At 51.5% G+C, this 18,699-nt stretch overlaps 1 protein-coding gene, 1 long non-coding RNA gene and 1 pseudogene across 3 annotated transcripts in view; 2 read left to right on the top strand and 1 right to left on the bottom strand.

Annotated features, from left to right (window-relative positions):
• The window catches only part of Xxylt1 (xyloside xylosyltransferase 1), a 122,329-nt gene that overhangs the window by 99,216 nt on the left and 4,414 nt on the right, over positions 1–18,699 (top strand). The window lies entirely within an intron of this gene.
• On the top strand, positions 37–176 carry LOC147000617 (U2 spliceosomal RNA; annotated as a pseudogene).
• On the bottom strand, positions 4,639–9,258 carry LOC110311554 (uncharacterized). Of its 2 annotated transcripts, none has more exons than XR_002379972.3 (3): positions 8,977–9,258; positions 8,618–8,870; positions 4,639–6,497 (listed from the first exon to the last, which is right to left on the bottom strand). It is a non-coding gene; the product is annotated as an uncharacterized LOC110311554 (long non-coding RNA). The 2 variants fall into 2 exon arrangements; XR_003835151.2 differs by having other exon boundaries at positions 9,055–9,258.

Genomic DNA, 18,699 nt, shown 5'->3' with positions numbered 1-18,699 from the left:
GAGTGGTGTGCAGAGTGCCCTTAGAACTGTCTTCCTATCGCTTCTCAGCCTTTTGGCTAAGATCAAGTGTAGAACTGTCTTCCTTGGGCAGGACTATTTTCAACGTGTATTAAAGTTGATGTGATTCAACTGTATAAAGCTATATAGCATTGGTTTTATTTGCTGTACAAAGAGCCTCTTCCCCCAACCCCTGCTCCCCGATCCCAGCACTGGCTAGCACCCACTGGACAAGGGAGCCCCACTGTGGAAACTGAGGTTGGCCATGTTTCATATCAGGGTTTAAATTCTCCCATTTAAAAAATGAGGTGGTGTTCTCACCGTGCCTGCCTTGTGAGGATATGAGATTATGAAGCTTTGCTGGTCAGTTTGAAGTGGGAGGCTCAGAAAGACTGGTGAGGTTTAGTCCAGACAGCCCTTGGTAAGTATACCCTGGAGCCCACAGCCCTTTCTTCCCTCTGAAAGTTGGGAGGAGACAGCATGCCGCCTTGCCACAGTGAAGCTGCAAAGTGAAGGCTGCACTAGGCAAACAAAACCGAGCGCTGTCTTCCGCAAGGCACAGGGCCGATGCCCCATGTGTTGGGGATTTATTTTATTTCCTAATCCTGTTACCAACAGAAAAGGACCCTAAGGAGTCTCTAATTTTATTACCAGCCAGGAGCAGTTTATCTTTCGTCTGATCTCCTTGCCATTCTCCCTATCCTTCCAGGGGAGGACCTGGAGGTTCTAACCTGACCCAGGAGAGTAAATGGGGAAGGATCCCTCTCTTGGGGGCTCAGGGTGGGGGCACACACTTGGGTCCTGATTTGGAGGTAGCTGAGCAGTGGGGAAACAAATGAGGCTTCTGTTAAAACTGGGTTGCAGTTCTCACCTACCCTGCCGCAGCTTCCTGGACAGTCCTCCCTGACCCTCCCTAACCTTCCTGTGCTATGTACAGCAGGACTGCAGTAGCACTCACTGCCAGCAGGGGTCTCACCTGAGTTGCACTGAGTTGTTATGCAGACCTTCTATGGGCTCCTCCCCCACCCCAGGCTGATTGGCTGTGCTCTGTAAATGTTCAGCCTACAGACCTGGATGCCACTATGAGGCACAGCCAACTAGAGATGGTTAATCGCCTGGGAGAGGAGGGGAGGGAGTGCACAGTAAATCACAATCCTCCCTCTATAAAGAACACTAGTAGATAACAAATGACGGTCCTTTTGGTCTCCACAAAAGCCTTGTGGAGTTATCAGTGATTAAAGTAACTCATGGTTATTTTCTGTCACTTTATCTAATAGTGACAAGTTAGATACTGGATGTAAAGAACTCATATTTAGCTTAAAGCAGTCCTTACCCGCACTAGAATCAGTACCTGTGTGGTTCCAACCAACACTAAAGGCTATAAGCAGGGAAACACTGCCTGGCATTAATCAGAAGCCTTGTAGGAGCATATAAATACTACCTCTAAAAGGACACTGTCACCATAAAGGAAAGCCAGGAAACGGGAGGCAGCAAGTCCTTAAAGGCTGTGACAAACATCAGGAAGAAAGGAAAGGTGAGCCCAAGATGCTGAGGACACTGTAAGTCTCAGCAGGATGACCCCAGGGGTGCCGGTCTAGATAGTGTACGTGCATCCTGCCGGCCCCAACTGAAGTAGGTCTGCAGTTCATTGCTGTGTAGACTCTGCTTTCTGTCCAGCTGTTTCCCCACAAATCAGGCCCTGCAGAAGTAGTTCTTGCTAACCAGAGCAGACCTAGTGTGGCGTGGAAAGGCATGTCTCTTCTCCTTCTCCTTCTCCTTCTCTTTTCCTCCCCCTCCTCCTCCTCCTTCTCCTCCTCCTCCTTCTCCTCCTCCTCCTTCTCCTCCTTCTCCTCTTCCTCCTCCTCCTCCTCCTTCTTCTTCGTTGTTGTCGTCTTCTTCTTTTTGGTTTGTCGAGACAGGGTTTCTCTGTGTAGCCCTGGCTGTCCTGGAACTCACTCTGTAGACCAGGCTCACCTCGAACTCAGAAATCCGCCTGCCTCTGCCTCCCAAGTGCTGGGATTAAAGATGTGCTCTACCACTGCCCGGCTTTCCTGCTTCTTTTTACATAAAGAATATACTGAGCCACTTTAGTCATTAACACTTTAAAGCTGTTAAGTAAAGATCCGATGCTTTTATGTCACCTGCTCTCTCACGAACCTCTGATGTGTACAGACATTTGTTTGAGGTAACTGAGGGACTCCACTGTGGGCGCCATGTAACACCTTACTATTGAGTTGCTGCATCCTGTCTGTGACTTCTCTAGTTCTGTTTCTGAAGTCTCATTTCTCTCTTGTGGCCCCTGGCCTCCTATCCCTGCATCCCACTCACACACCATGGTCCCTCGAGGTCGGCTCAATGGCACCGGGCACCCAGAGTGGTCCTGCTAAGTCCATGGTCCTAGGCTTCTACCTTCATTTACCATGAGCCCTCGCTCAGTCTGACTCTGGTTGTCTGTGATGCTTGCTTGCCATTTTCGCCTTGGTTAGGTTAGGAAACAGCCCCTGTAAAGGCATCCAGGGAGGGTTAGGGAAGGTGACCTCCCTGAGTGTGTGCACTGCTGGTCTATGGATCCGACTGAATAGGAAGAGGAAAAAAGATGTGAATGGGTCAGGTGTCAGGATCATCGCTCTCTGCCCCTCTGGTGTGTGAGAGCTCCATGCTCCTGCTGCCACAGCTCATGCTGGGCTCAGTCCTTCCTCCTCATTGTGGGCTCTACCTTCAGACTGTGACCAAATTGTGGGACGCCTGACTCGCCAGCAAGAAAGACACCACAATAGGATCCTTCTGCAAACGTTTATTGGGCTGCACATTGACTGTGTAGGCGAAAGACCCTGAGCCCTGGGCCTCTCACTCTTATATACTATCAGTTCCCATCCACTCACAGCAGGCCACATCACCTCACCAGGTACGCAGCTTCAGCTAATCAGGGCAGCAGGGGCATGTCTCCACCAAAATGGCTTCACCAGTAACCTGGTACACCTGCGCAGCTCTCACCATGTTTGTGGTTTATATGAGGAAGTCAGGTACAAGTCATACAACTCAGCTGCAGTCCCTGGCACCTTCTTGGGACTGCTGCCACATCTGCTCCTCACACCAAATGGCCTTCCTTAAGTACTTTCTTGTCAGTTACTTGCCGTAGCATTGAGAAAGGGGACTAATTGGCATACTGTAGTTATATATGTAATAACGTATGAAAGTGAATGCCAGTGGGAGATAAATTTGTAGGGATATTAGTCTTCCTTCACTTGATCAATGAGTACTTAGAACATATGATCACATGGCTGAGTAAGACCCTTAGGTACATGCACGTTAGGCCTGTCCAGCCTCCAGAATCAAGGTAGTCTGGGGTCAGCTCCTGTCTTCTTGGGTAGCCTGGACAGGTTCATTCCGTGCTGTACAAAGACGCCATTTGTACTGCTTGTTTGAGAGGATGTTACTGTTTCTTCCACTTTTTTGTTTCAGTTGCCCAAGACCTGAGCCACAGTCCTCTCTAGCTGGCTGTGTGATAGATTTTAAAGGTCACACAAAATGTGGCCTCTTCCTCTTCCCCTTGAGTCAAGGGAGAAGCACAGCATAATCAATAATTCTAAAAGGCAAAAAGCATTGTTGTTGTTTTAAATTTAGTTCTTGTCTTAGCTTACTTAGGTTTCTCCTGGATTCTGAGCTTGTAGGAGTTGGCCTATGCAACTTGGAAGGATCCAGAAACTATCAATACTGGCTCCTGGTGTGACAATGTTTCTGCACTTCCCTCTACTCCCAAATAAAACCACTTAGTGTGGAGGCTAGGCCCAGCCTGGTATCCCAGTCTGATATCCTTCCCACGTAGGGCGCGTGCCCCCCTCTTCTCCCTGGCTCCCACAGCATTGTCCCATGCCTGCCTCCCATCAGGCAGCCTGTACAGTGGGATCATTTCAGTGTACAGATGCTTAAAAACCAGACAATTGGAAAGCCTTCCTCCTCAGTCACATTGTTATCAAAAAGAAGAGAGAAACGTGGGTAAGGCGTGGAGAGAAGAAAATCCTTGTCCATTGCTGTTGGGGCTGTAGACTTGCAGAGTCAATATGGAAAGCAGAAGTGCTCCCGCGTGTGCGTGCGCAAAGGAAGAAAGTCTGTGCTGTAAGGAAACCTGCAGTGCAGCCCACTTTCACTGCAGCAGTGTTCACTGTGGCCAGATACAGAGTCTCCACGGGTGGATGTGTGGATACAGAAAATGTGATAAACATACACTGGAAGATCCTTCACCCTGTAATTAGGAGGATATTCTACCATGGCCACAACGTGTGTGAGTGAGGACCTTCTACCAAGTGTTCTAAACCAGGCACAGGAGGAAGAACCACTTGATCTCACTTGTACATGGGATCTCAAAAGCAAAAGCTAGATGTTCAGTACAGAGAGACGATGTTGGAGGCAAGGTGATAGCTATGGCCATAGAGGTCAGGGTAGGAAGAAAATGTAGGGCTTGTGAAGTCTCAGATCTCATGGACACCAAGGGGGTTGAAGGCAATAGCGCTGTTAGATTAAGAGTTTTTGTTATAAAGAATATAGATTAGATATTCTACATGCATATGCATTCACACGCATGTGCACGCATAATAAAAATGAACACATAAAATTAATTTGTTTATCTTTGTTAACCATTTATGTATATATAAATCATCACACTGTAAACATTAAACACATACAATTTAAAAATCAATACTTTGCTAACTGTTGGAAAAATAAGGCATACAGGACATACTTTCTGATGTGTTCCAGTTTCATATATTTATCTTAGTACAGGGCCAGCTGTTCTCATTTCTGTTCAGGAAACATGATAATCAGAGACTCATTTCTAACCACCATACTTTACTCAGATTACACTAAATCTATAGTATACAAAGTGTCTCTGGGACTAATTAATGTTTTTAAATGTTTACCTAAAGCACATAGAAATTGTATACATTTCTCGAAAAGAGAAAAGAAAAACGACCCAAGGGCCGGGCTGGCTTTGCAGCAGGGGATGTTTTGCTCGGTTCCCTGAGGTGCTCATCAGCCTGTGTTTTCCCATGCGATCTAGGAGGTTAATGAAGGCACTGTGGGGCCCATTGTTATTTCTGCACTGTGAATTGATTAGCCAGAGGATGTACAGTGTGGCAGTGTGTGGCCAGGCCTGTGTGTCTCTGGCAGTAGCCCAACGGACTTTGAAGATAGCATGCTGCTTCCTAGTCGAGACCTCTCGGCCGTGTGCTGTGTTGTGGGTGCTCCTGGTGCTGTGCCAGCTCCTTACTGATGCTGGCAGGAGTCCTGGCTGTGTGGACACAGTAGAGACCTTTTTCAGGAAAGTCAAGTTCAGCCCTTGCTGTTTGCTGGTGAAAGTCTATCTGTCTGGACTACTTCGATTCAGTAAGCATGGGCTGGGTCCCTGCCTTGTGCCAGACACGGGGCTAGGCAGTGGGGATTCAGGTATGTAAAGACACCATTTCTATCCCCAGCGGTCTGATAACTCAGTGGGTCAGAGTGGCTTATGGGGCCCTTGCAGACTTCACAAAGGAATTGGCCTCTGGGCTGTGGTTTGATTAGAAGGTGGTTGTATGGATGGTGAGGAAAGAAGGCAGAGCAGCTAAGGCCCTGGTGAGAACGGCATACGCAGAATCATCAGGAACATCAGTGTGGATGGAGCAGAGGAACCTGGGGTGGACAGGGCATGGCCAAATGGCCCGGCTTCTCATGGTCTGGGATCGGGTCTTCAGAAAGTGGGGAGCGTGGCATCACTGCTGTCAGAACAGATGAACAGCAGACACCTGCCTCTTGGCTAGATCACACTGTCTAACAGTGTGCTACAACTATGTCCATTCCCATAGGTCACACCACTGGAGACAAGACGGTGCTGGGTGTGTAGACAGGAGGTCCAGGGTAAATACCATCCTTGTGGCCATCAGAAGGCCACTGATGAGGGCGGGACAGTGTGCCCATTCACTGCCAGAGCAGTGACTTGGTGGGAACAACAGCGGGGGTCGGGAGAGTCTTTCACAGGTACCATCTAAGATCCTCCTAAAATTTCCATCCCTGTATCTTACACTCTTGTTTTCCTCTATTTTTTATGCCCACCAAGAAATAAATCTCAAATATTTACCAGAGGTACACTTAAAAGCAGCTTTTTCTAAAAGCAGCATTTACACTGAGGAAGATTTCAAGTGCAGCTGTGGCACTGGGTTGTGCATCATCTGGCTGTGGCTTGGCTCAGTGGCCTGGGAAAGAGGATGATTGACTCTTGCCAGCAGTGTGTCTCACCAGGGCAGAACCACCGCACCTGGGCTGACAGTGTGGACCCCAGTTGGACGGCTTTGTGGTGGCAGTCTCTGTGATGACACACCTTGTGTCCCTGGGACGAGCTGCCTGAGTGATGATGGGCACAGGGAGCATGCCCAGGTATGAGCCCACGCACCTGCCGCAGGCCCACTTTGTGCATGGGGAGTTGTGCGGGATGATTGGGTTCCTCTTCGGTTTGTTTTTTCCGTCTCCTGAGAAGGGTGAAAAAAGGAAAAAAAAACAACTATTTTCACAGAAAGTGTGTTTGAAAACTTGTCTCTACCCCACATGCTCTTGCCTGCCTCAGAACATTCCATGCTAATTACACAAGCTGCTGCCGCCGCCACAGCTTCCTGTTGGTGTCCACTGCTCTGGAAACCACGGAAACTGGTGACATCTATGCCTGCAGCAGGCTGCAGTAGAGATGAAGGGGGCCGACTTTGGGTGAGGGCAGTGTGCCCGCTGCACGCCAGACTCAGGCCTGCTGAAGGAACACAGCTCACAGTGGCTTGTAGAGGAACCGTGTGGCACTAGGACATAGGAAGAGAGAAAGCTGCTCCATCCACTGATTCTGTGCTGGAAACAGACCACAGACTGAGATCTCAGCCACGGACAGTGGCAGGAGAGTCTCTAGAGAGCTGGTCCTGACTTGGTTTCCTCTTTGAGACAGGGTCTGTCTACTTATCCTTGTTCTCCTGTAACTCTAGACCAGGCTGACCTCAAACTCACAGAGATCCACCTGCCTCTACCACCCTAGTGGTGAGATTAAAGTCACACCTGCCTTCTTCTGCCACAGTTTTAAATTGCTAAAATATATGCAACATAAAATTTACCATTTGGAACATCTTTAAGTCCATAACATTAATTCTGCCCAAATGTCCCACCATCAGCATCCTATTTCCAAAACAGTTGTATTACCCAAGCAGAAACGTCATCCTCTGAACGGTTGCCCTGCGTTCTTCCTCCTCAGCCCATGGCAAGCTCTCATCTACTTATGTCTTATACCTCTGCCTGGTTTAGATGGTCCATGTCTCCTCTGTCACTCTGTGGCCATTAGAAGCCCCGGACACATACTGTTCCCAGCTCCCATCAAGGCTCAGAGTAGGGCTGTGGCCTGGCCTGAGAGGCAGTGAAGCAGAAAGGAGAGGTCTCAACATTACTAGCTGGGCATTTTTGACTGACATCCTTACATCCTGTAAGCCTTAGTTTCCTCATCTAGAAAATGGGTTTAATAATGTGCACCTCCCAAGCATGCATAGACAGCTCAAGTATGTAAATGTGTAGAGGAGTGCTTAGGGACAGGTTTTGTCATAATTATCTGTATTATCTGTAACCTGTACCTCCAAGTTCCATAATGACTAAAAGAAACCACTTATAAATTGTTCATGAAGTAGCTGGCAGGTAATAATGAAGTAAATGCCAGCTACCCATATGCATACATGCCATGTGTATTACAGAAAAACCAACGCGGTGGTTAAGAGCATTGGCTGTTCTTACAGAGAGCATAGTTTTAATTCCCAGCACCCACATGGTGTCTACAGCCATCTTGAACTCCACTTCCAGGGGATCCAGTCCCCTTTTCCAGTTTCCACTGGCACCAGGCAAGCAGCCTGCACATAGGTAACAATAACTTTGTAAAGCAACAACCAGCAAGGCGCTTAGACAGGCTGTCCCCAACTGAGAGTCAACAGTCGTCCGGCAGCAGATTGCCCCACCCCAAGCAGGTCCCACCGTCGTTTCCTATTTTCTTCCCAAGCAGCAGAGAAATGAGGAGTCCCAGGCAGTGGAGACTAGCTGACTGCAGAAGCTCATCTAAGAGCCATGGCAAAGTCAAAACCAGAAGCTTCGAATGTGAGGAAGGTGTCGGGGTTCACTGCCCAGCCTCAGCGCTTTCACCCTTTTGAAGTTGGAAGACAGCTCCTTTTGGGGTCAGTCTTTCTAACCTCCAGCAAACTATGGCCCCATCCCATCAGAGCTGAGAGAAGTGAGTGGCTTCCTGTTGTGTGGGTCCCTACGGTTTCCGTCAGAGTCCCATTTTAAACACACAGAAGGGAAAGTATCCTGATTGGAAACCTTACCACACTGGTCCCCTTGTCCTAATTTCAGTTGCCAGCTAAACTAAACGAAGCAGCACATCCGGGAAAGAGCTGTGAGAAGGGTTACCAAGTTGAAGCTGGAGGGATGGCCTCCCCAGGGCAAAAACACACTGACTCAGACTACAGGGAAAGTGTGTGTGTCTGTCATGTGAGTGTGCTGGCTTGGGCTGGTCATGTGTGTGCACATAGCCCCTAGAAGGGACTCTGCTAGATGTCACCCTCTGAGCTAGACTCACCCGGCCACACCCATCAACAAGCACGGCCTTCTCTAAAGCTCCAGGAAGGAAGATTGTCCAAGTTTTCTTCCTACCAAAGCTGAGTGAGTGGCTTCTGGAAGCACCTGGCTTGTTTCTGTTGGGCTGCCGGCCTGCCCTGAGAACCGGTGTCCCTGCTGTGAAGGCTACCATGCACGCCTGAGTGCCTCAGCCTTCTTTCTGCAGGTCTCTTCTCCATGAGATTGGCAGTGGCCCGGGTGCATGCTTCAGGGACCTGGTAACAAGAACACTTGAGGATGTACCCAGCAGAGTGACCCGTCCCTGCAAGCACTCTGGGTACTGCGAATCCAAGGGTCAGGCCTCAGGCCTTCCCCACTCACCACTGACTGGCTCTGCCTCACCCAGCGCTGGCCAGTGAAGGAAGCAAGCAAGCCGTCCTCCACCACCAGCCGAGTTACCTGATGCTTCATCTCCTGCCCCAGTCTTCTCATACTTTACCCTTCCTCCTCTACTGGGGAGCCATCTGAAGCTAAAGGAAGAGAGATTGCACCCAAAAGGTGCCCGGGTGTCAGGTACTGCATCCCGCACACGGCCCTCACAGCCCTCGGGGATAGAATGTTGAGTTCTGGAGGAGCTGGGGCAGGACACCCTGACTGGTTCAGAGTCCTCTCTCTGCTCCTCCACTGTGCAAGCACTCGGCCACGTGACGCTGTGTCAACACCGCTGAGCTCATCTCCATTTAGCTGATTCCCCAGACACACATTTCACAGGCTTAGGGAAACTAGAGGCGCTCTTATGTAAGAGGACCTGAGCGGGGAGGGAGGCAGGGAGCTTTGTGAGTACACATTGCTGTGACAGAGGGCTTCAGGGAAGGAGGAACACTTCACAGTCAGGGGTGCTGAGGGGCCCCCACCACGCATGCTTGGTTCCTTCCTGGGTGGAACAGGTTAGGCTTAGGAAGGATAACCTGGAGATGGGAAGATCTGGCTCTGCAGGGACCTTAAGACCCCAGATCCAGCCCAGGGTCCCAAAACAGAGAGGCTCACAGCCAGCAGGGAGCGCTCTCAGTGAGAGCTTTGTCCTTCTGTAGAGGATGGTAAATTTGGAAATTCCAGGATCCCATAGGTGCCCACCTGTGTGTAAGATGGGTCTGAGTCTGCCTTCTTCCTGTGTTCCCTTGTCAGAGCAGGCGAGGCCAAGAAGCCTGGCACAGCCAAACAGAGTCCTGTGCGTGAGGCAGGCATCTCTTGGTCTTGGACAAGGGTCAGGGACTCTCTGGGAGGTTAGTGAGAGATCAGGGAGGAGAAACCAGTAGAGGATGCTGGCTAGCTCAGGGCATGTGGATTTCAGCAGTGCAGCCAGTCAGGGCCTGCTGGTGGCATGTGGAGCCTGGCCTGGCTATGCTGGGCATGTTGCCTTTTTTCTTTTCTGCTTCTTCCACAAGGTATGTCCACAGCCCAGATTTCTTCATACGTCTCCCTCTGGTGGAGACCTCTGAGAGGAAGCCAGTGTTAAGAACTCTGTCCTGCTAGTGCACACCCTCCCAGCAAGATGGCTCTGTAGATTCTGCGGGGTGGGTAAGGGGCTGTCCTTGAGGGGAGCCATTTGGACTCTCCTCTAGCCCTGGGTTTGTTGTCATAGGCTTCTCCACAGTGTGGGCTAGATGCAGACGCACGCCCCGCTGACACAGATTGGCCCAATGATGACACTTCCTCCGTGGTCAGCAGTCATGCAGCCTGAACTGCCACAGAGAAGAAGGTAAAGGACAGCTGGGCCCCAAGACGAAAGGCGTCCCTGCACAGAGGGCTCCAAAAGGAAGGTTGGAAGGCTTGTGTCCAGAACTGATGGTGGGTTTGAACAATCGCCTTCCTTGGACAGTGGCTGGAGCTGGTATCTAACTTTAATGCCAGTTTTGATCTGGGTCTCAAGTTCCACACCTCACAGTCATTCACACCCTCCTTGTCTGGTCTGGGTGGGCCCAGGCCACACCCCTTCTTCTCCAGGTAGTCGCTGGCACACCTGTGTAGACTTCTGACTGCAGCACACGTGGGAAGAGGCTGGGAGAGCCATCTTTGCCTACTGGAAGGTGCCCCAGACACAGCAGAGACTCAGAAGAGTCATCTGGAAACCCGAAGAGTAGAGGCAGGCAGGACATCAATGACCAGGAGCCAAGGAACACACTGCAGTTTAACAGGAGAAGCCTCTCCCCTAGAAAGCTGGCATTGGGGAAGTGGCAAAGAGAACATCTAAGCCCGTGGGCCTGGGTGAAGCCGAGGTTAGCCGTGGTCAGGAAGGAAAATAGGCGTGTTTGTCTTGGGCCACCTGGAAAAAGGGCCAAGCAGGCCAGCATCACCAGCTGTCCTAGCTCCCAAACCTGGTCCTGAGATTGGGAACATGTGCAGGGGTTGGAGAGCACATGGAGGTGCCACTGATGGTCCCCAGCAGTGGGTGTCACACCGTTAAGACCTCAGACCATGATCCTCAGTCTGAGGAAGTGGTCGGGAAATGGACTAGGGTTGAGGAAGCCATGTAGAGGTCGTATAGATCATGTTAGGGGAGAGGGGACTGAGTTCCTTGGCTGTGACTAGGCCATTAGGTTGGGAAAGAGTGCCTTCAGGGAAGCCCCCTCTACCATAAGATTCCATGTTTCTATACCAAAAGGAAGGAAGGAAAGAGGCTCCAGGGATCAGAGATGTTCTCTTCCTGGTTGTTCCCCTGCCCCAGCCCTTCTCCTCACACAACTGCCATGAAGGAGGGAAGGTAGGTCAAAGCATCATCTCATGAGATCACCTAGAAGAGAAGGAACGAGGAAGGACTAGGCAGAGGTGTATCCGGACAGTGAGCACCTCGTGCACTACTCCTGAAAACAGCAAGCGGCGAGATGATGCTCCTGGGAGACCGCCCATACCCCAATACTGAATATGCCAGGGGCTTTGCTGCCAACGGTAATCAGATTTCAATCAAAAGCGAGTAACCAACCCCTAGCAAAACCCACAGCACACAGCCCACTGGTGGCACATCCGGTGACAGATGAATGCCAGGGCTCAGTGACCATGGTCCCCTTGAAATTCACTCCTGCAAGCTGCATGGCACCAGGGCTTCAGCACATGACAGGATCCTCCAGCTGATGAGTCCACTGAGCAGTTTTGGAAATTGAGACCCCAGGACAGGCTGTGGTTCGGCCAAGGTCACCTGCTGATGGTTACAGGGCCCACACATGCTCAGTTAAGAGCAGAAAGGGTGTGAGTCTGGCAATCTTACTGCCCAGTGAACTTGAATTGTGCTTCTGTGATCTCGTCAGACATGTTGGACACTGCCTGCATTGTTTCATGGCGTCCTCCCAACATCCCTGGGTACAGTCCAGAAGCCAGGGGCTTGTGTATAGAAGCCAGGCACGTGGAGAATGACATTTCTCCAGACAATTTCCAGGGTGATAAGTGGAGGACTAAAACTTGAATGTGGTCCAAGCTGAGCCCAGCTGCCCCTCCAGCCCTGCATTCTTGACCTGGTCATGCACTGGTGATGTAAGGAGGGGCTAGCCCCTCTCCCACGTCTGCTCCATGACCGGGAGCATGTTACTTCTAGGAATCATTTTCCTGGGAGCCCCTCCACCCAAGGCTGTACAAGAATAAGAGGATGCAGCAAGCATTGGTATAGAATTTGCAAAACACTTCAAATTGTCATATTGCCTGTTTTATGGTCATTAAAAAAAATAATGGTGTTGGTACTACTATTATAGTCTTCATCTCTAGAAAAACTGTTTTAAAAGGACTGATAAGGTGGCACCACTGATAACGCGCTTACATACAAACGTGACCACCTGACTTCCATCCTGGAGCCATGTGAGCATGGAAGAAGAAAACTGCACAGAGCTGTCCTCTCGCCTCTCTACACCACATACACACGAGCACACACACAGGATAATAAAATGTTTTCATTTGAAAAGGATCAAAGTGGCTGAAGAGATTCCCTCATTGGTCAGGAGCACAGGCTGCTCTTCCACAGGACCTGGGTTCAATTCCCAGCCCCCACATGGTGGCTTGCAGCCATTTGTAACTCCAGTTCCCGGGGATCTGACAGGTGCTTCTGGCCTCTGTGGCCACTGCACACACATGGGACACAGACATATGTGCCAGTAAAACATCCGTACTCGTAAAAATAAATTAATCTTTAAAAAGAATAACAACACAAACAAACAAACCCAAACTAGCCGAACAGAAACCAGCTTCTGTTTTTTCTGAGTAGACCCTGAGCCAGCCACAGTAGTGGCAGCGGTGGCAGTGGCGGCAGCAACAGCACTGTCCCCTGGGAGCTTGTCAGCGTCGCCTCCATCTCAGTGGTGACTGGACAGGCTCATTCTGTAACAGGATCCTGAAAACAGGGCCTGGGTCTAGTCCACAGCAGCCTTGCTCTGAGCGTGACCTGTGAGGTGACAGTGTCTGTGTCAGTGTGCTGCCACTATCCGATACCTTGATCAAACCCACGCACAGATGTGCAGTGAGCGGCACAGGGTCTGCTTAGATGGAAGGGGAAGGAAGGTGCCCTCATTTCTCCTGGGTTTAAGAAGTCATGCTTCGCTGAGGCCCTGCTACCTGTACCCTCGAATCTGAGGGAGGCAAGTCCCTGCGCCTCTGGCTTTTGGATCCGAGCTCCCTTCAGTGAAGGGCATTGGTGTGGCTGGTGGAGTTAACTGGAGACACAAGGTCAAATTCCACACATACCCCTATGTATTCCTGCCATACACACCCACGTTCTGCTCACTGTCCTGGAAAGCACCCCATCGTGCGTCCCTGGCCCTTTTTCTTGTGACCTCCAATGCCACAGGGCTGTTGGGAGCAGTGAGCCAATTCCAAAGGTGACATGGGCTCCGTCTCCCCCTCAATAAACATCCCCCCCTTGGCTTAGATTCAGGGAACAGACAGAATTGGTTCTCTAAGCTAAGGCTAAGTGTTGTGTAGGGGGAGAGCAGGGGCCGGATGCTCACAAGCCCAGTCTGCATCTTAACGGTCACTGGAGTCCAGAATTGAGTGGATCCCTGACAGTGGTGCCCAGCCCTCAATGAGGCCTCCGTCTCTGGGACCCTGCCTGCCTAGCCTTTGTCCCTGGGCATCTCTGACTGATGTGGATTCCTGGCCTCTGCCTCATTCTCCCTCTTCACCCTGGGGGAGGGAGGCCTCACAGCCGTCAGCTTGCTGGTACAAGATGTCCTCTCTTCTGCAGCCTTCCTGAACTCTGCCTCCAGTATCTTCTCACATGCTGTGCACTCCTGCCACTGGGTCTGATTTCCCCTCCCCCAGTTACTTCACCCACTTGACACCAACATGTTGGCAAGTGCCTCTGTGACTCTCCAGACAAACACCAGTAAGATGCATTCCAGGGTTCACCTGACTGGTTCCATTCACACCCTCCAGGCTCCGGCAAGCCATTTTATCTGTCTGTTATTTATCCCAAAGAGGATTGTCCAAGGGACCTTGAAAATTAGCATTGAGGTCAAGCTGTTCTCACTCTAGTCCCTCCTTCTCTATAGGTTACTTCATCAGCCATCTTCCTAAACTTCCTCCATATCCTTGACCTTAGATATGCCTTAGGGCTCCCCTCTTCCAGGCAAATCCCTGAGCCTGGTCCTCCTGTCCCTACTTCAGCTTTCCTCATTAGAAGCTGGAGACGACAGCCCTCCCCTCACTCAGTCCTTTAGATATCAGTGTGAATATTAGTAAAGTTTAAACAGTCTACTACACAGTAAGTGCTCTCTGATCATTACCCATCAGGTCCTTCTCACCCCCGCCCTTTCCCCAGCACCCTCCCATCAGTCTGGCTTGCTCTGGCACATGCTTCCTTGCCCTCCTCTAACCTCTCTGACAAGATGCCGTCGCCTCCCCTCTGTCTGCTTCATTTAGTTCATACCCTCTCCAGTCCAGCACGCCCTGCTCCTTGGTATCCCTTATCCACTTCTCCCAAAGGTCACTGTCACCTCCTGTGCACAGTCAAGCTCTTGACCCCCAAGGCCCACCCTCGGTGGCCCACTTCCTCTTGCCAGGCCACATGCTTTAAAGGTGCTACAGCCTCCCAGAACAGCACCCATGGCTAGAAACCAAGGGACATTTCAGACTCAAAGAAAATGGACCCAGAACTTTATATTGCTGTGACTGCATGCAAAAATAAACCTCCTTTTAATTAAAAAGATGAGAGCCAGATGCTGATGGCTTAGGTGTGGAGGGCACCACATGGGAAGATACAACCTAGAGAAAGACCTGACTGTGCGGAGAGGAGATGGAGTGAAGGAAAGCCTGCTGGCCTGGATCACATGGTTGGCTGGTGCGTGGTTAGAACGGGCAGTGTGGCCTGCAGACCCAGCCAGGTCTGTGTGGCTCTGAGGCTCCTCTGAGATCCCTGCAACAGAGGAGCCCCAAGGCCTGAGTTAGTATCAGCTACTCAGGCTTTAGTGCAGAGGAGAGGTGGCTGGGGTTCCCCTAGGCCGCCATCTTCCTGACTCCACTTCTTCCAGCCACTAAATGTCTGAACTCACAAGAGTCTGGGGTTCCTTCATCAGTCCGTGTCAGCCATCTGCTGGGCTTCTCTACAGCTTTGTATCTTCTCCTCACATGCCAGCCCTCCCGGCCTGCACTGCTGCTATTGGCTCCCTGTCCCTGGCTTGCCCTTCCCCTTTTCCAGGTCCTCCTTGTGCAGCTCTTCCAGAATCTACCCGACTCCAGCACCTCCGTGCCCTGCAGTTTGTAAGATGGACTGGTGGCCGTCTCCTAACCCTGCCCCATCTTCCCAGCTCCAGTGCAGCAGGGTTAGGAGAAAGGCTTGTGACTAAGGTTTTGCCCAGGCAGGTTGAAGAGCCTGCTCCCAGGTGGCATGGCATGAAGCCTGCAGTGTGGTGGGGGCTCAACACCTCCTGAGAGGGGTCAGAGCTTCAGGGCCTAGCTGGGGGCCTGGGGAGGCCTCAGACTGATGCTGTTATTCTTCAGGGCTCTGAGAGGACTATGGGTGTGTGGAGGGAGCTAGGCTGTCTCGTCAGAGTTCAGGGACCTGTTTCTGTAGCCCCCAGAGATTGACTGGTCATAGCCTGTGCAGCTGTGGGAACCAAACAGCAATGTAGGTCACCTTGAACATGCCCAAGTCTGGCACAGGAAGCCATGTCGAAACAGAAACAACCAGATGACTGGGTGGACAAGGGCTGGTTGCTGAGGTACACACCCTTAGCAAGCTGGGCAGGCAGGGAGAGACATCTGCAGAGTCAGCCCTCCTGGGGCTGAGCGCCTGCAGTGGCAGACAAAGCCATTTCCCCTGGGTACACTGTTTCGCCCTCTGCTCCTGGAGCCCACCAGAAGTCCCGTGAGAGTTCTCTTATCCCCGTGCCCAGTCTAGGCCATTGCCCAGCAGGCCACAGTGGCCCACACAGTTGGCCTCATCCTTGCAGTGGGGTGTTCTGCTCGCTTGTCTTGAGGTCAGTAGATGCTCCTTCAGTGATGACTAGCTGCTGCCCAGAGTATCTCAGTGAGAATGAGGCTTTGGGTGTCTCCTGCTGGCTGACATGTGGCTGCTGCTTCTCTTGTCCTGTGGGTCCCCAAGCCCTGACTAGGGAATAAAGGACAGACACCCATACGGAAAAGCGGGGTCTGTGCACACTGGGGGAGCCACGGCTCCACACCAGCAACCTAGAACCTCAGTGCGGTCCTTGGATAGAGGTTGGCTAGTCTTACACGCAGACTGTAAGCATCCAGGAGGAGGGGGGAGCTTTAGTTGCTCGTCTTTGCACACACCGGTCCCTCGTTTGCACTCCGTCTCCCAGGGAAGGCTTTGACACTGTGGGACAGTGAAATGGCAGTGCCCATGTCAACAAGACACACTCCGTCAGGACTTCCCCGACCCAGGCTCTGTCTGTCCCTGTGGGCCCTCAGGGTTCACATTGCTGGCCAGTGTCCCTTTTGTCACTGTCTTGTCTCTGGCAACAGCCACCTTTCCACTCTCCAGGCCAAGTTCCCCACCCACCATGACATTTTCTCAGCCCGCAGCAGCAGCAAGGTCAAGAACCTGGGGGTTCCAGGTGCCCCTCCCCACATTTTGAGCCTGTGGATAGAGAAGATTCGGTGAGATGAGGATGAGCCCTGATGGTTTCCCAAACTCCACCTGCTGAGGCGGTCAGGATGTAACTGTTGGTGAAGGGGGATTTGTTGTGGAATAGGACAGCCCCTTACCCTGGGTGAGCAGAGATACCTGTGCACACAGAGATCACCCCTTGAAGGTGGAAGTCAGTGATGGGCTGAAGACACCAGCAGAAGCCAGGGCAGCGTTGAGGGTGTTCTTCCTCACAGCCTGCACAGGCAGCTCCATGCCACCATCCGACATCCAACACCGCAGTCGCGGCTGGCTGAGTTTCTGTTGTGTGGCCTGCCTGGTGTGCCTACTTTGCTATTAGGACATAGTCAGCTGATGACCTCAGAGTTCAGGGACATGGAGGTAAAGTGAAAGGTCCTCTTTGCAGGTGGTGGCAGAAGAAAGTCTTGGCTCTTACAACAACAGCTCCCCAGTGCCCTGTATGACCCTCCCTCCCAAGCTGAAGGCAAAAGCACACCAATCCTTAATCTGAGTGTGGTCTGCTCTGCCCCTGCTGTATGGATGGGTAGTGGTCCTGATCCCTCTGCAGGCGCCTCCCTTCTCTTTGCCTTCTTTTTCCAAGATCTCCTTCCAGGCCTTCTTTTGTGAGGCCCTCTAGTCCTATTACAAATAGCCCGGTGCCCTAGGAATTTTTCTTATCCTCCTAGGCTGAGCCAGGGACACAGAGGTACCATAAGTCTGCAGAACATGCTGGCCAGTGAGGCTGAGTGGAGCCTGGTTTTGCGAGGGGAGGCAGGAGGGTCAGGACCTACCATTTCAGATGAGGAGAGCCTCAAGGAGAGCGCTGTAATTTGTGCCTCTTACAGGGTCTGCTGGGTCTCTATTCCCGTGGAGTCCCTTCCTCCTCTCGGGTAGCCTGGTTCTGCCCCTGAGGACTGGTCCATGCATACTCATGGGCCTTTTTAGCCTGGGAAGCTGAAGGCTCAACCTTGCCTCATGCTGTCTTCCATATAAGGGATATGGAGTTTGCCGACTCAGTTACTGGCCTACAAACAGCTGGTGTTTGTAACCCACATTTCCTACGAGGGCCTTCAAATAAGGGCAGGTGTGCATCCATCCTACCCCTTCCAGGGATGTACCATCAGGAAGAAAGGGCTTGAAGGGGCTTCATTTGCATTTTTCCAACAGGCCTCACTGACTTTTGGAAGCACTCATTATTTACAGTGGACCATCTGTGCGAGGCTGGTTTCCAGTTGAAGACTATGTCCAATGAGAAGGAAAAACCTAATCCCTGCTGTTATGGCACCCAGGTGATCATGAGGAGTGGAGCAAGACCACACAGAGCAGAGCGGATGGGTGTGAGCATGGGCAGCTTGCCCGAGAAACTTCTGGAAGATCAGGGCTCAGGACCACATCCCTGGATTCATCCGGAGACCCCGGGACGTACATAGCCAGCCCAGGCCCCTGTGAGGCTGTATACTGAGCTGATTCAGAGTGACATGACAGCAGTGGCTATAGATATCCTGGTCCCCAGGTCCCTTAGCCTCAGGTGTGTTGACCAAATTCAGAAATGAGTTTGGAATTCAGGTGCCATTCCTTGGAGCATTAGCCTGTGGAATCTGAAGAAGTCAGAGAAAGGTAACTGCAAAGATCAGAAGCCTCCCCTAATGGGCCAAAGACCTCGGTGTCCCGGGAGCATAGGAGAGGGCAGCGTAGTCCACCCCAACCCTGTTCCGTTCTCTCTCATGCCTGTGAAGCTGCTGTGGAGGCCTGGGAAACCAGTGAATCCAAAGTCCTCTGTGTGCTGCCTTCATTCTGGACAGAGTGCACCAGGGCACACAGGAGGTCATTCGGTGCTCAGGGAGCTTCCATTCCCTTTCAGGCTGTGTCTGCTTGCATTTCTAGTCTCCCCGCCCCTTTTTGTCCATGATATATCAAAATGTGCTGATGCCCCGATCTGGCTCTTCCTAGCTATTGTTATAGAATGTTTCTGCCTGGTGCTGTCCGTCTCTGCCTGGTGCCATTTCTGCATGGTGCCC

Source organism: Mus caroli, unplaced genomic scaffold (genome assembly GCF_978045245.1).
Source record: "Mus caroli unplaced genomic scaffold, Mus_caroli_1 scaffold_17, whole genome shotgun sequence".
NCBI classification, from domain to species: domain Eukaryota; kingdom Metazoa; phylum Chordata; class Mammalia; order Rodentia; family Muridae; genus Mus; species Mus caroli.
The sequence above is the reverse complement of the archived record's forward strand: the minus strand, read 5'-3'. Positions and strand labels throughout refer to the sequence as shown.